We start from the raw sequence: 15094 nt of genomic DNA on the forward strand, positions 1-15094 counted from the left end.
TTCGAGCTCGAATGCGACGTCAATCGGAGAAGTTATTTTTTTCATATTCTTCAAGAAGCATTCGTATTGAATCATTATTTTTAGCTTCTAACGGAAATTTACGAAATTAGTGTGGCCTATTACGAAAGTTTAAGAGAAACAGTAGAAATCGATGAGCCAAGATATAAGTCAAGGAAATAACGACCCTGCTGTGAAATCACTGCAAATTCATTGTGCAAATAAATATTAACGTCAGCGTCAAATATCATTTTATAAACGAGATGATGCAGTTGATATGGTTCAGGAATGTTCTTGAGTAAGAAAATAAATAAATGAATTAATGAAGATTGAATTTGAAGTGGAGTGTCTCATGCGTAGCAGGCCATTTGTACCGTTAGAGCAAGGCAAATCTGCACACTCGAGAATGGATCATAAGCACAGTCTTTAATCTTAGTCTCAATCTCAACGTGTAAATGTATGAGTGGGTGGATCAGAGCTATCTTTCGCAACGATCCGGCTGCACACTGACTCGTGTGCGTCTAAGCCCCTCCGTCTTCCGAGCAATTCTTATTTTTTCCCTTCGTTCTCCGTCTCCATCTGTATACGCACGCTCAGAATCTTCTTACTCGCTTGATACTGCAATCCAATCGATAAACGCGTCGATCTTAGCATCGAGATAAAATGTTACACTCTGTGGGGTTGTATGTTCATTTATAGGCACGAGGATGAGGCTTAATAAGCGACGAGATGGCAACATCACAAATAAACGATCTGTACTGACTCTTCTTGAGACCTCGTGATGGATTATTCGCATAAAATTAATGCAACATCGCGCTCTGCCTATGAAGAGTGTTGCATGGATTTATATACGTGAATACGCACGTGCGTCTGAGTGCTTGTCACTCTTTGCAAATTGATCGATGTATCAATTAAGATTTAATCGTTAATTCGCTACGCTCACATTTTTTTTATTCTTACGGTTTTTTTCGATCTCAATACGAACGAGTATCGTTAGTGCTTCACAAAACTGTACATTTTTTTATCCCCACCACGGGCACGTCTGACTACTGTCAAGAACTATGAAAAATCTGTTGTAAAAACATCGTCAACGGGGTTTATAATTGTTTATGCAGCCATCGGATTTACCATATTTAGCTTGAGTGACGATTTCACACGGAAAATTTGCGTTTTACCAATACCGAGATGAGGCACTGAGAATCTTCGATTAACGAAGACAAGTGGAGAAAAATCAACAACGAGCAACAGAGCAGGAGAGAGCAGAGAGTACAAGATGGATTGCACTTAAATCATTCTAATCGCGAGAGCGTATTGCACCGTACAGACTCGTTGGAGTGCACCGATTAAGATGGACCCGATGTGCTTTTACACAGCTCGCCGAACGATCCCACGATCTCCCTCGATGATATCGCGGTACTCTCGGGAGCGCGAAATAAAATTCAAACTGGGAGATTGCGTTGCACACGAAACGTTGAGATTCAATCGGCTATTCATTCATTTTTTTACAACTCAACTAGGCTCATAGTTTCAAATCGCAATAATCAGACTCGATAAAAGATCCATGATTTACTGAGCGTTTCGAAACGTTTGGCATTGATTCTCAGACATTGTAATTATTATTTACGCTCATTTGCAAAGAGGTTCCCACCGTTGAATCGGACGCATGTTTCCAGTAAATTGTTTCTCCACTGCTCACATGTGAGAACAAATATTTGAAAGTAAAAAGTTGAACATTCGTTTGAGAGTGAATGAAATCCTGGCGATTTCGGTACAATTTTACGATGTTGGACTTGAAAAATGTTATTTTTCGAACATTCAATTCCGACTCGACCTCTGTCCTCATTGACGCTCAAGTTCCAGAATCCCTAACGTCAATAAAAATATCCATTATCCCCAAACAGAGATAAGAATTATATCAGAGCATGAGTTCCGCTTCCTCGCAATCCAGTCCTCGGGCTCGTCCGAAAGCAGTGTTCTCGAAGAGGATCTGAGAGTGCTCGTGGAAGGAAAAGATGTCGGAAGGGGGTTGTTTAGTGGCGTGGATTTGTCACAGGAACGTTATTTTCTCTCGCACTCTTACTTTGTATCGGGCTAAACGAATCCCAGTGGATTCTTCGTGCAGATAGAAGGAAGTGATTCATTGCTGCTGCTGCCGTGCAAAGTGGAGAGTAAGGGAGATCTTTACTTCCTGTCTTTCACGGTTTCATGCCGGAACAGAAAAGGGAATGAAGCAAGTGAGTGAGAAAGAGAAAGACACCGAGAGAAAGAGAGAGAGAGAGCGAGAGAAAAGAGGAAGAAAGTAAGCGATATAGAAAACGCGGCTTTCTACATAGACAGGCATTTTGTATACATGTATTTCGAACGTTCCGCCTCGCGCCAAGTAGGAAGTAAGGGGCCAAGAGTCAAGAAGATGAACAGAGAGGATAACGCGGGGTTAACGGGAGACGCGAGAGAAGAGATTAGAGAGGCGGTGGCCCGGGGGCGAGTGAGGATAAATCACCCTCCGGGTCTTGAGCCCGGGTGCTACTTTAGCCGTGAACGTTCAGGGATCCGGAGGCAACAGTCGCAGGGCTGGGGGCAGAAGGAGCACACACCGAAGCTGCTTTTCTCTAGCCGCACCACTGCCGCGCGCGTCCCTCTAGCCACCAGGTTGGACGCCCGAGCGAACACCAACGGGAAAGAGAGCAAAAAAGCAAGATCGAAAATACAAGTCGAGGGTTAAAGACAGAGGTGAAAGATGTATACTGCTTTACGAAGGAAACGAAGCGCAACCCTCGTTCGATTAATGGCTGAACAAATGCGTCCTGACACACTGGTCTTACAGCCCATCAATACACGCCGTCTGCACTGCAATTTCCACATTGCCTTCGAGATACTCGACTTTTTAAATGGGAGACCTGACTCGTGAGAAGTTTTGGCGATTCAAACGTTCGTTAAAGGATTATTTGGGAGAGGAAGTGGGGCATAATAAAATTCGATAACTCTGCAGACTTTTCTGGAGTGATAATGATAGTGATTGTTGTTATTGTTATTAAGAATGATTGTACTGATTTGGAAGCGGAAAAAACATTTTCTACGATGCTGGAGTTTGCAACGTTGGGGTGCAGCGAATTTAACGAAAAAACACTGGTACTTCACTAATTTTGTATTTCAGAAAATCATTGGTGTAGATTGAAAAACTGCGAATTAAAAATTCGGTATAGAGAAGAAATTTGGAGATTTTCTGAAAGTGTTGGAGTGTTTTTTTAGATCATTTCGTTGGACTCCAACGTTGCAAACTTCAACGTCATCCATTTTGCCATTCTTTTAATCGTGTTGGAGGAGTTTAAGCCCAAGAGACTAAAAATTTATTATGCCACAATGGGTTTAGATCGAAACTCAAACAAGCCCGAATGATGTTAAATAAATGAGCTGAATCGAGCGACTGAGTGACCAAGCGTCATTCTGAATACGAAGCTAAAACAACTGAACAACTTTCTTTTAACTTCCCTCCCAATTAATTCAAAGTACCCCCGCTCGTTATCGGCCACGTTTGCAACCTCTCGAAATCCAATGTCGGAAGTCATGTATAAATTTCGAAAGGCACACATCTCGCCACCAGTTCTCGATAACTCAGCAAGGATGTTGAGGGTTAGAGAGTCCATGGCGGGGATGAGGCCACTCGACTACTAGCAAATGCAAATCGTAGGGAGGTTAAATTAATTCAAGTGTGTACTCTCGCTCCACTTTGTCCTGCTTGGTAGGACGAAGACTCGAGTTGATTCGAGCTAGCTCTCTCGTTCTCTCTCTTGTTTTCTCTGTCTTTGGTGACTCGAGCACGACCTCTCGTTCCTAATTACGCTTTGGCATACATGCAAGCTCGGATTGCATCACCGTGGAACGAGACCCGAGGGGAAGTGTATACAGAGACCAAATGAAAGGACCCATTCATTTCTCTATATCTGTATACATGAGACACGCTTCCACGTCGATGTCAGCGTCAGACGTTGCGTGAAAATGTTCAGCTTATCTGCTCCAAATGAGGAAATACGCACTGAGGTTGCAAACCTACGCGATCTAAGTCAACGATGAAGCATTCGAATGGAAAGCCATGAGAAACGGATGCGGCAGCGGAATATCTACAAATGAGGTTTGCAAGCACCTTCGTTCGTATCGACAATAACTTTTAACGTCTTAAAATGTCCTTCCACATCTCCGTGTGTCATTTTGTTGAAGTTCTGGTGAAATGGTTCACAAAGTTCAAAAATCAAAGTGACCTTTCCTCTAATATGTTGCTATCAGCATCGGATGATTTTTAATCGTCGTTGGATTATCGATTCACGAACTTTTTCTTCGTCATAAACCCCCCTTTTCAGCAGTATTTGCTTCTCGCGCTTTTTACCTCATTCTCCATTTTATATTGCATTCTTGCGTGCTCCCTTCGCAGCCTGTTCGTGTTCACGGGAGTTTTAGTCTTCGGTACCGTAACTGGAATGAGCGCGAGAAAGGCCCGAAAGAGGAAGATATACCTCGGGCGAAGTCTCCGCCGTAATCTTCACCGGCGTTTAATTGCCAGGCAGAGATTTAGGACCAAGAAGGTTCCTGCTCGCAACGGCAAACGAGAGAAGTATAGCTTCGGAATGTGCTCGAGAATGGATATATTCTCTCACGCTAGTTGGAAAGAGAGGGCGCAACTTTTCTACAGACTCCACCCCCATGATAGTCTCTTGGAACAGCACCTTTTCACCCTCTTGCACCCTCTCTGCTCGCCTCTCCAGCCTCGGTCTTGCTCTCGCGTTCTTCTCACCATTTAACAGCCCAACTTCCGGTGGTCTCTTTTGTTTCTCAGAAATTACATTTTCACTCGAGCAATAAACAATTAAGTGCGAAATGAAGGAGTTACTCTCGAACCACATGCCACTAACGTACCACTTTATCCTATCAAAATAAAGCTGGCGAGAGCTCCAATGGTAAAGAGATTTCGGGAAAACCGTCGTTGCGTCTTATTCCGGATCGATGTGATCCCTTTCCATCAAACATTTTGCGTCCGAAACTTATTCGTTGATATGGAGGTTGCTGTGTTTTTTGACTCTATTTTCGGGGACAGGAAAATCTAGAATTGAAATTAATTTATTCGTTGGATAACAGCCAGGCTTGTTCGTATTGGAGATACAAAACAATTGTTCTATTTTCAGGTCTGCAGGAGAAGTGGAATGTTATGTAAACGACCTTTTTTATGCTAATCTAATCAGGCACAAAGCTTCACTCATGTAAAAACATGCCGCATTGTTCAGGAGACTTATCAATGTCGAATATTCGATAAAGGGGTTACTCGTTATTGAGCTCGAGACCACCACAGAATTCGCGCGTTGCTGCGATTCTGCCCGCGTAAATTTAAAGAGGTTTGCGAGTGTGTGCGCGCGTTATAAAGGGACTTTCGAATATTCGCGTTTTCTCTCGCTTCCTCGCACTTCTCTTTTTCACGTATACCAGCATGAACACAGATTTCATTGAAATTCCATGAATCCTCAACGTTCCCGTTAATAAATCCTTCGTTACGGCTTAATTAAAAAATAATATGGCGGTTTAATGAGTCCGGCTGTACTCTGCGGGTAAAAAGCCATTGCGTCCGCTCTCTCTTTCTCTCTCGTCTCTTCCGTTCGTACTCTCCATCAAGGTTTTGGCCCTGACCAGGCCACCTGTTCCATCTCTTGCCCAAAGTACGTAACAGATTCGAAATCTCTCTCTCGGAAAAGATTACAAACAATTTCCAAATTGAGAACGAAACTGCGCTTTGGTGAATACCAATCGAGGGATTACGCAATTGAAGATCTGCCAGTGATCGGATGCTCGTGAAAGCGAAAGACGTCAAGAAAATTATTACGCAATTGGAGTTGATCAGACTCGCGATTGAATGGAATTTCTTCGGGATCCAGATTCAGACGAATTTTTAGATCATATCAATACGCACAATCATGCGACTCATTGTTGCATACGTAACTCGAAAAACTTTAGAATTCGTTAGGTTTTAAAGGGGAAAATGATTTCCAAGGGAGATACAGAGAGCGAGAGAATTGAGTAAAAAACAATGTTCCGAATAAATTTCATAATCCCAACGTGCAAAAAGCTTTCTGCCAGGGCTTGTAAAATCTGGGCACTAAAACTTTTCATGCTCGCGTTAACTCGCTTCCTGCTAACTGACTTTCCTGTCTCTTGTATGTGCCACGTATACTTTGGGCCATTCTGATTTTATTATCGGACTTATACGATTCATAAAATCGTCCGTGAATTATAGCGACCGATATCGAGAGCACGAAAACTCACCTGCAGGCTTCCCTCGTATATCAAGTCTTATATTTTCGTTAGCCGACTATAAATATACGAGATTATTCGTTGTTTTCACGTGGCAAAAAATCAAGATGGCGTGTCTTTCGGGAATAAAACACTTTTTCATCATGCAAAAGGACGTTCGTTACTTTGAACTTCGAGTGCTAACTTTTTCAATAATATTACGGAATTTCGTAACTCTGTGAACGCAATCGCGACAGAAATTCGTAGAGATGACGTTTGAATCGATGCTCTCGATGGAACGGATAAATTTTAATGCGCCGATACATATCCTCGTGCTTTTATTACACCCGAAGCGACGCTATAATTGATTCAATATTAACTCCCCCCCGGGAAATGGTTAGCCACGGAATTAATTAACCGATGAAAATAGCCTGCGGAGGTTCTCGATGCATTCAACGAAAGGTCATCGCATATAACAACGCTGTTTGCTACATTTGCATTCGTAGATTCATCATGTAGAAATTTATCCGGGATTGAAACACCGGATGTTAATATTTATTCAGTTTTTCATTCGCAATTTCATGTGTTTGTGTTAATTACACAATGTCAAAAATTGAAAATTTGTACTTGGAAAAATCGAAATATTCGATAGCGGAATGTGGTTTTTTTCCCGTAAATTAACATTTTTCAATAAATTCACAAGTGAACGTTAATTCATTGATCAAGCAGTATTTAGACTTGACAAATTGGCCAATCTTTATCATCAACATTCCTTTATTCGTGAATAAAAAGTAGCGCTTTTCTAATTCCCATGATAAATCTTTCAGACAATCGATTAATTGAGGCAACGTAAAAAAAAGGAGAGAAAAAATCGTGCAATTATTTCACGTTAGAGAGGTGTTAGATCGAGACGCATGATAATGACTTGGACTCGCTGGTAGCGCTATGGCTCGGATAAATTCAGACGCCGTGCCACACCGCGCCCGGTGATTTATTAGCAGCTGCATTATGAGCGAACTCACGTATTCACATTAATTATTTGATTATATGATTACGATAATTCCAGACTCTCTCGGGCGCACGGAACCGAAAAGGAGTCGTAAGTTTTTTTCTTATGATTATCGTGTTTCGAGCCTTCCACGTTTTCTAGTGACCTGTTTATGACTCGAATGATTTTTACAATGATTTCAAAGTCCGGTTCATTCGTACAATATTAATTTTGTCTTTCTTTTTTTTTTTTTATTTCGCGCTCTCATGAAAATGGAAAAGCGAAAGAAACTCTTACGAAAACGGATTTTGCAACAGTATCCCATGAATTTTCTTCTTTACTTACGTTGTAATGACTTTTATTCATAAAATGTAGTCATAGACATATTTTTATTGATTCATAAATAAAAATAGATTACGACTTTTTCAATGAAATTCGAATAAGTACATTATTTTTCATATACTTATTTTTATTAATTTTACTATCGATTCATGAAATCTTGAGAGGGCCCTCTCTCTCTTTTCTCTCTTCCCCTTTCATAATTATAATGCAACATACGTATGAGGTAATCGGTATGTAAAAATTAGTAATGTCCGTAGGTTTTTATTGCACGCAAACACGAACCATTAAAGGAATGGCAGTTAAAAACTTCTTTTTAATTTACTCACGCACACGTGCACCGCTCTCGTTTCTTTCGACTCTTTCTCCCTTCCTATTGGCATATCATAGCGTTTCAACATTGAATTGAGCGAGTCAGAAATCCGTGGTTCAAAAGAACGAACTAATACTGAAAAGCTATCGCAGCCATCGATGTCACAAAAATGCCATTGAACACATTTTTTTTTCATTCGAAACCTCGGTATTTTCTTTTCGCACATTAAGACTGTTACTAAATACCTCGACATTTTTTATTTTTCTTCCGAGCCGTACCTTCATAAACAAATTTGTTCAAGAATTATCGTTTTCATGAAAATCAACTTAGCGAAGCGTAAATATGTATTTTACAATTTACATGACACGAGGGTTTTTTAACATCGCTGTACTTTCTATCACGCTCGAATGATTCCGCGACAGGAATCGAAATGAAGTCGACAATGTTCACTGCTAATACGTTCGAAACACTTGACACGAACGTGCTTGAATTTTTTTCTTATTCCTTTTTTCTAATATTTACATACATTTTTGCTAGTCAATTTCATTTATCATTTACAACACGCTCGATCTGACCATAAGCTAATATTTGATGCTGAGCTTATAGTCTCCATAATAAATCAAATTCAGTTCTATACAATTTTAGACAATAATGAATAATTAGCAATTTCATATGGGGGATGGACGAACAAACCGGTATGCCCTCTCCCAAAAACGTTGAAGTTCTTTGTCGTTAAAAAATAGTGAAATTTGTTCATTCGACTATCAGGAAATCCACTGAAACTAGTGTTTTTTCACAATTTTTTCGAAAGCGTGAAAAATTCTTTCAATTGACTGAGCACGAACGGGGGGGAAGACAAACTCGATAATTATACATATTCAGCAAAATTTTATCGCTATTTTGAATATTTAATTTTGAATAAAATAGTTTCTCGATGAAGAGAAAAAAATACTTTTTTCTTCGTCCGTAGACAAAGGAAATTCTCTACTCACATGATTTCCAGAGGGATAGACAGAGCGAGTCCGAGACTGATGGACGAAGATAAATGGGAGTTGTCAGTAGGTCGACAGGTGGATAGATTTCCTGGGGAAAGGACAGCCTCAATCGCAAAGCTGATGCTTGTTAGTGGCAAATCCTATAAGATCGTATTCGCGACGAAAAACATACCGAAGTAGAAAAGGACCGGGATAAGAGAAGGGAACGGACAGAAGTTTGTCTTGGAGATTCTCATGCTTGAGGCAACTGACAGTTCCGTGTCATAATTCGTGAGCAAACAGGAAATCCTATGATTTGTTTTGACCAGCATTTATCGTGTTCGCTATGTTCGGGTTTGGCTGGAATTCGAATTTCAGGACGTTAGCGAAAAGATTGACCAACGAAAGAGCAGTCGATATCGATGGGTGTAATAAATTTGAAAAATGTTCGAAAATCAAATCGCATTCGAAGAATCGCAGTCGATGAATATGGCTGATCGAGGCCAAATGGAACGATAAATTAACGACGAAGAATCTATGCCACAAAAAATGTTCAGGATGAATGGAATAACTTAAAATAAAAGTAAATTGCAAATGAATGGTAATTGCAAGGGAATAACTTAAAATAAAAGTAAATTGCAAATGAATGGTAATTGCAAAGCCAACAATTCCGTTACGCAATACGTTAACGTTGTTAATTTCCATGAAGCGAAGTTTCGCGATTAGAAACGCGCGTGAGTTCACGACTAAGTCGGGGAAAGCGTCATATACATTCGTAACTGAACTCCCAGCTAGACTTGGCGCGGGTACACAGAAAAATGAAGTGTCTCTTACGTTGCGGTGGATGAAAATGTAATCAATTGAGGAAATTATAACCCTTGAGGAGATAAGCGAAGCCCATAATTATAGATTATTATGAAGACAGATGTTCCAGGTGGTTTCCCATGTGTTATCATGCATATCGTTTGATAATCGGGTACGTGTATAGTTGAGGCATGAAAAAAACTGAAATGGATATAAAAACGAGTAGGTAAAAGTGAAAATAAAAGGTTGAAAGGAGGGAGATGGAAATAAGATAGAGAAGAGATCGAGGAAAAAATGCGTTTTCTATCTAAAATGTTTGCTAAATTATCTGACGGAAATGGTCGTGAGTTCTCTTTGAATATTATCGTATCTGGGAGGCAGAGGGTCTTCGATAATTAACGTCGTCTTGGGTGTCTTGCGAGCGAGAACTTCTCTTCTTGAATCACGTGACACCCTCCAGCAATTTGCAGCTTTCTCGTAATACACGTAAGAAAGAAGGAGGGAGAGTAAGCGAAATGCTTGCCGCACAAATTTGTTTCCTCTTTATATACCAACTTGCAAAATTCCATGTAAATAGCCCATCTTATATTCCTCTCGCTGTACAAACGATAATGGGCCTGTACAGTTATACGACACTGTACGACGCTGAGTTTACTCACCGATTCATGTTCGTTCAAACGATTTATACATTCTCGTTTATTTCACACATTTTTCATGAACTTTTCCTCGGAGATACTCGCTTTATTGCTTTCATATTTACAAGTTTATTATTTTCAGAACTTTTAGCCTCTTTCGTTTCGAATCCATGATTTTCTAGTTTCTCTGATGAAACGCATGAAAAAAAGCCTAATTGGAGTTCGGATTAAAAGAAAGTAAGTTCACGCCGCGCAATAATGTCACTAGAAAAATATTCACTCGAAGCAAGCTATATCGTAGCAAATTAGTGTGTCAAATTAGCTACTGCAGTGCAGGAGAGAAGTAGCGCAATATGCTAATCGCTTTACCGTCTCGCATGGCCGTTATTAATTCTTGTGATTTTCTCTCGCAACGGTGATACTGCAGCTTCGAGGGGGCGACATTGCAGCAAAGATCAAGCTTGAGTCGTGCCATTGCGGAATGAGAAGAAAAAAAGATCGAAGAATGCGAATAAAGATTTTGCAGAAGGACGATTCATTGTTTTTCGGATCGTCCAATCGTGAAGGAAAAATAAAAACAAGAATCGTTAATTTCCTCATCTGGCTCATTCCGTTTTCATTTTCCTCCAATACCTTCCATATACCTTTTCCATCCTCGTATTAACACGACGATCAAGGGCTCGCGCGAGTCCAATGTCGTTAATCAGATTGCTCAGTAAAGCTATGATCAGCACTCTAATTATCTCCCGCGACAGAAAAATAATGATGCTATGGGATTTTATTAATCTGGTTGGTTCGGCTGCTGCGGGTCCATGAGCGAAAAAATTTCATCTCCCTCTGCTGATATTCTCTCGATCTTGTTCCCTTGCTTCCTTCTTTCTTTTTCTCTTCCCTGTGTCTCGATCTCTCTCTCTCTCTCTCTCTCTCTCTCTCTCTCTCACTCTTTCTATATTATGCGGTGTAAATAAGAGAAATTCATTAAGTATTTAGCATTTAGTATCTACAGTTACACACCTTCGTTGTAGTATACATTCCAGAAAGCTCGACAACCAGTTTGTGTCGGCGCGGCCATATAATATCTTAATCTGACGATCTTATCGTTCGGGGCATTAAGTTTTAAATATATGGAAGTGGTTTTAGTGTCACATAAATTAAGATTAGTCAGTCGGCACTTGCCATTAACATTTGCCATTACGACTATTAACATTAATTATATATACGCTAGAGGCCTTCCAATTCATGTGTTTTTACGTATCCTCGTGAGTGTGCGAGTCCCGCATACCCGCTCTAAGAATAATATCTTATAAGCTCTTTTATATCTAGCCAAACGAATGCGTGTTCCTCATTTTTTTTATATCTTTTTTCTTCTCATTCCCATCGATGCGATGCTATTTACCACGAGATTGCTCAACCCCCCTGCAGCATATTCAAGTACATTTAAATTTGTGAGAATGTCTCGCTTCCGGTTGTAGTAGTTCCTTACCTTTTTTATTCTCGCAACTCGACTACTTTGTCCAGGTATGTGGAAACCACCTACTGGGCTTACACGTCGAACGAGCTCGCCCCAGCCAACATGTCAAAGAGAACGTTATTGAATTTCAGAGCAAAAAGCAATTTCGCTACCGGACAAATCTCAATGTATAAGTTCAGAAACCTTTCGTCTCTTTTGGCAAAGATTATTCGACTATTTCCACTATTTCACAAATATCTTTTTCATCATATACCTCGTTGAATCATAGAATTTGATCATACCGATAATCCTCACTTTTTACGACCTCGAATTCGAAAGCAAAATATTTACTAAATTTATAAAACCCATTTCGATACCATCATACATTCCAGGACTGATAATGAAAACACTCACGTAGGTAGACTTTATGCGAATGATATCTGAAGGTGTATCAAGTGAATTAGACGGTTGTCACAGCTATAAAACGCCACTACGTATGAACGTGTATCGAAGTTGTTAAATCCCACTTCGAGGGAGACATCAACGAGACGTTTCATCACTATATATTTCTACAGCTATATAAAAAACGCTCGTGCGAAAGGAGAGGATAAATAAATACATAGAACAATTTGATTTGTTGGCAGCAAGAGAGAGAGAGAGAGAGAGAGAAATAGTGAAGAAGAGAGGGGAGGAAAACTATTGGCTCGGAGATAGACTTTGACGACGTCGTACGTGTCGATATGCCCCATAATTACGAGGGATCTAGACATACGAGAATCCGCCGTGGTCGTTCTTATAACGAGAAAAAGATAATGTCTCCGCGTATCCTATAACTAGAAATATATACATGTATATAAGTCTCTATAAATACACATAAAGATGGTTTTAAGCTTTTCTCGACTCGGATCGTTTGGCATATCGTATTATCGTACCAAAGAGACTCTATAACTTTTATATTATCCGAATATAGTCGCGACAAGCTTGTGTCCGGGAGAAAAAGAGGAAAAGAGACGACGGAGAGAGAAGAACCGCCATCGTTGAATTTACGATCGCGTACCTTTAGCTGTCATTAGCATATACTCGAAATATATCTTAATTTTACAATCGCGGTATTAAACGCAGAAGATAGTATACCTGTGATATACGATCTGGTCGTAGCAATAAAATAAACACGAGCCACGACACGCTTACATTATACGACGACCAAGACGATAGAACCTCGCGATGTGATTGCCCAACCAAAGACGTTTTCCCGGCTACATTATTTGTGTGCTTATTTCAAATAAACAAGAAATATGTATGAAACAATAATGTAGTCTCTTTCTAAGTATATATACCCGGAAATATTTCAAGAAACTCGTAAAAATTCGTTCGTCTGCGAGAAAATCGTTGCTATCTTAGGGATCGGGACAACTTTCAATCTCTACTCTTCTCGCATCCTCGCTTGCGTCCCTCTTTTTATTCCTCCGCCCCCGCGGATTCGAGGGATTAAGATAATCCTCACCGAGATCCGAGGCTCGTACGACCATTTTCTCGGATAATAAAAAGCCCATCCGCCAGCCTAGCGCTTTATTGTCAGTGTCGGTATAAACGAGCTTTTTGCTCGATCAGCCAAATAAATATGATGAAATATGAAAATCTGCACGTGCATTTATCTACAATTTCTTCTCTCACAGATCGCCACTGTGCACTAAAAAACTAATGCACGTGACAAAGCACCCGTTGCTTCAACATTTTCTAAACATCACCAAAAATACTTGGCGCAAATAGAGCTCTCCGTATATTGAAATAGCGAAAAAAATGTTGTCCACGTTCGTGATGTATTCTTATTAGCGAGCAAACGATTCGATATTACTTTTCTCTGTTTTATTCTTCCTCCGACTGTTCTACACCGACTGTGGTAATTATACGTTATGTACTCCTTTCGCAGTATGTATCCGATATGATCGTGACAAATAGTCATTGCGCGATCTTACATGTGCACGCTATATAAACTTACACTTGCGTCTATCTCGGAATGAAACGTCAATCAATTGAGCTTGACGATTAAAGTGCTAAGCGGAATATCTCACATGTCTTATTAACTATGTAAAAATATATTTGCATTGAACATATTCCACGTGGAAATTGATGCATTGTGAAGGAACATGTATATGGATGTCCATCAGAAGTGGCTTTGGAAAATATGTATCGGCGTGTCTGAATACGATTTAAAAATATCGTTGATATTGCGTGTTTACCTGGTGGCAGGTGGAAACTTGGAAAATTATTGCTTGTGCAAGAATTGCCTCGAGTGACAGTCGACAGATTTCTCGACAAGGCTTGTCGCAACGAACACGCGCAATAAAATCTCCGGCGAGGGACAGAGACGGACGGAGATGACTGATTCGCAGTCATTATTTTTATCCTTTCGATCTAAACGAAAGAGAGAGAGAGAGAGAGATCTAATCGGAGCTCAATGGGAATGCGAAGCAAAAAAGTGTGTGCGACGCTTACTTGGTCCTCATTAAATACGTGGCACTCTAATTGATTGCCGAACCGAATACCTTTCGAGCGAAATTGCTAAATTGATCGTAAAGTATTTTTGTCTCGTTTTCGTCTACACGATGCTTGCGCCAATACTAATGTCTCATTTTCAAGATAAAGTCAAAATCCACACGTTTTTTTCCTTGGATATGAAAATAAGACTTGTATTCAATATCTGGAAAATACTAACGACAAAGAGCTCGAATTTTGATTAGTTTAAAGCTCGCAAACCTACGAAAAGCCTTGAATTTCGTCCGTCGTATTGGATCAGTTTGACAAAACACTCGGAAAAGTTACACTCTGTATTTCTCGCTTCGAAGTATGCAGCGGCAATGGAATATCTAATAATATTGGAGTGTCAGCTGTCGAGCCGTAAGGGGAACAACGTAAAACACGCGCGGAGTCTCCCGCCGTTCGCGAGGTAATAAAATACATTTGTGCCGCCGCGGCTAACTTGACAGCCAATATGGCTTTCAGCTTTACGATAGATGAAACAGGACATATGTACATATACATATATGCAATTATATACGACTGTATATAAACACCTTTGAATGTACGAGAAAACGCCAAAGCGCTAACTTGCAGCTTGCCCTTCGCGGCTTCATTCTTACACATTCACATCGGCACATTCTCGCGAGCTCCGGGGAGCATTATGGCGCAAAGAAGCAAAACCGAGTGACAATTTAGCAAAAATACAAATTATAGCTTATCACTGGAAAATATTGAATTATCGACGTGGCTTGATTAATATTACTGAATTAACGAGCATTAGTTGATCAACTCAACGCGGAGTTT

The 15094-nt window shown here is 40.2% G+C and overlaps 1 protein-coding gene across 6 annotated transcripts in view; it reads right to left on the reverse strand.

The window, feature by feature from the left end:
* The window catches only part of LOC122407806 (uncharacterized), a 42251-nt gene that overhangs the window by 11833 nt on the left and 15324 nt on the right, over positions 1-15094 (reverse strand). Inside the window, exon 1 of one of the 6 annotated variants that reach the window (XM_043414233.1) lies at positions 4906-4966. The exons of the other annotated variants lie outside the window; for them this stretch is intronic. The gene's annotated coding sequence lies outside the window, so the exon portion shown is untranslated. Of the gene's footprint in view, positions 1-4905; positions 4967-15094 lie in introns of those variants that run through there. 6 annotated transcript variants of the gene reach the window in all.

Source organism: Venturia canescens, chromosome 3 (assembly GCF_019457755.1).
Source record: "Venturia canescens isolate UGA chromosome 3, ASM1945775v1, whole genome shotgun sequence".
NCBI classification, from domain to species: domain Eukaryota; kingdom Metazoa; phylum Arthropoda; class Insecta; order Hymenoptera; family Ichneumonidae; genus Venturia; species Venturia canescens.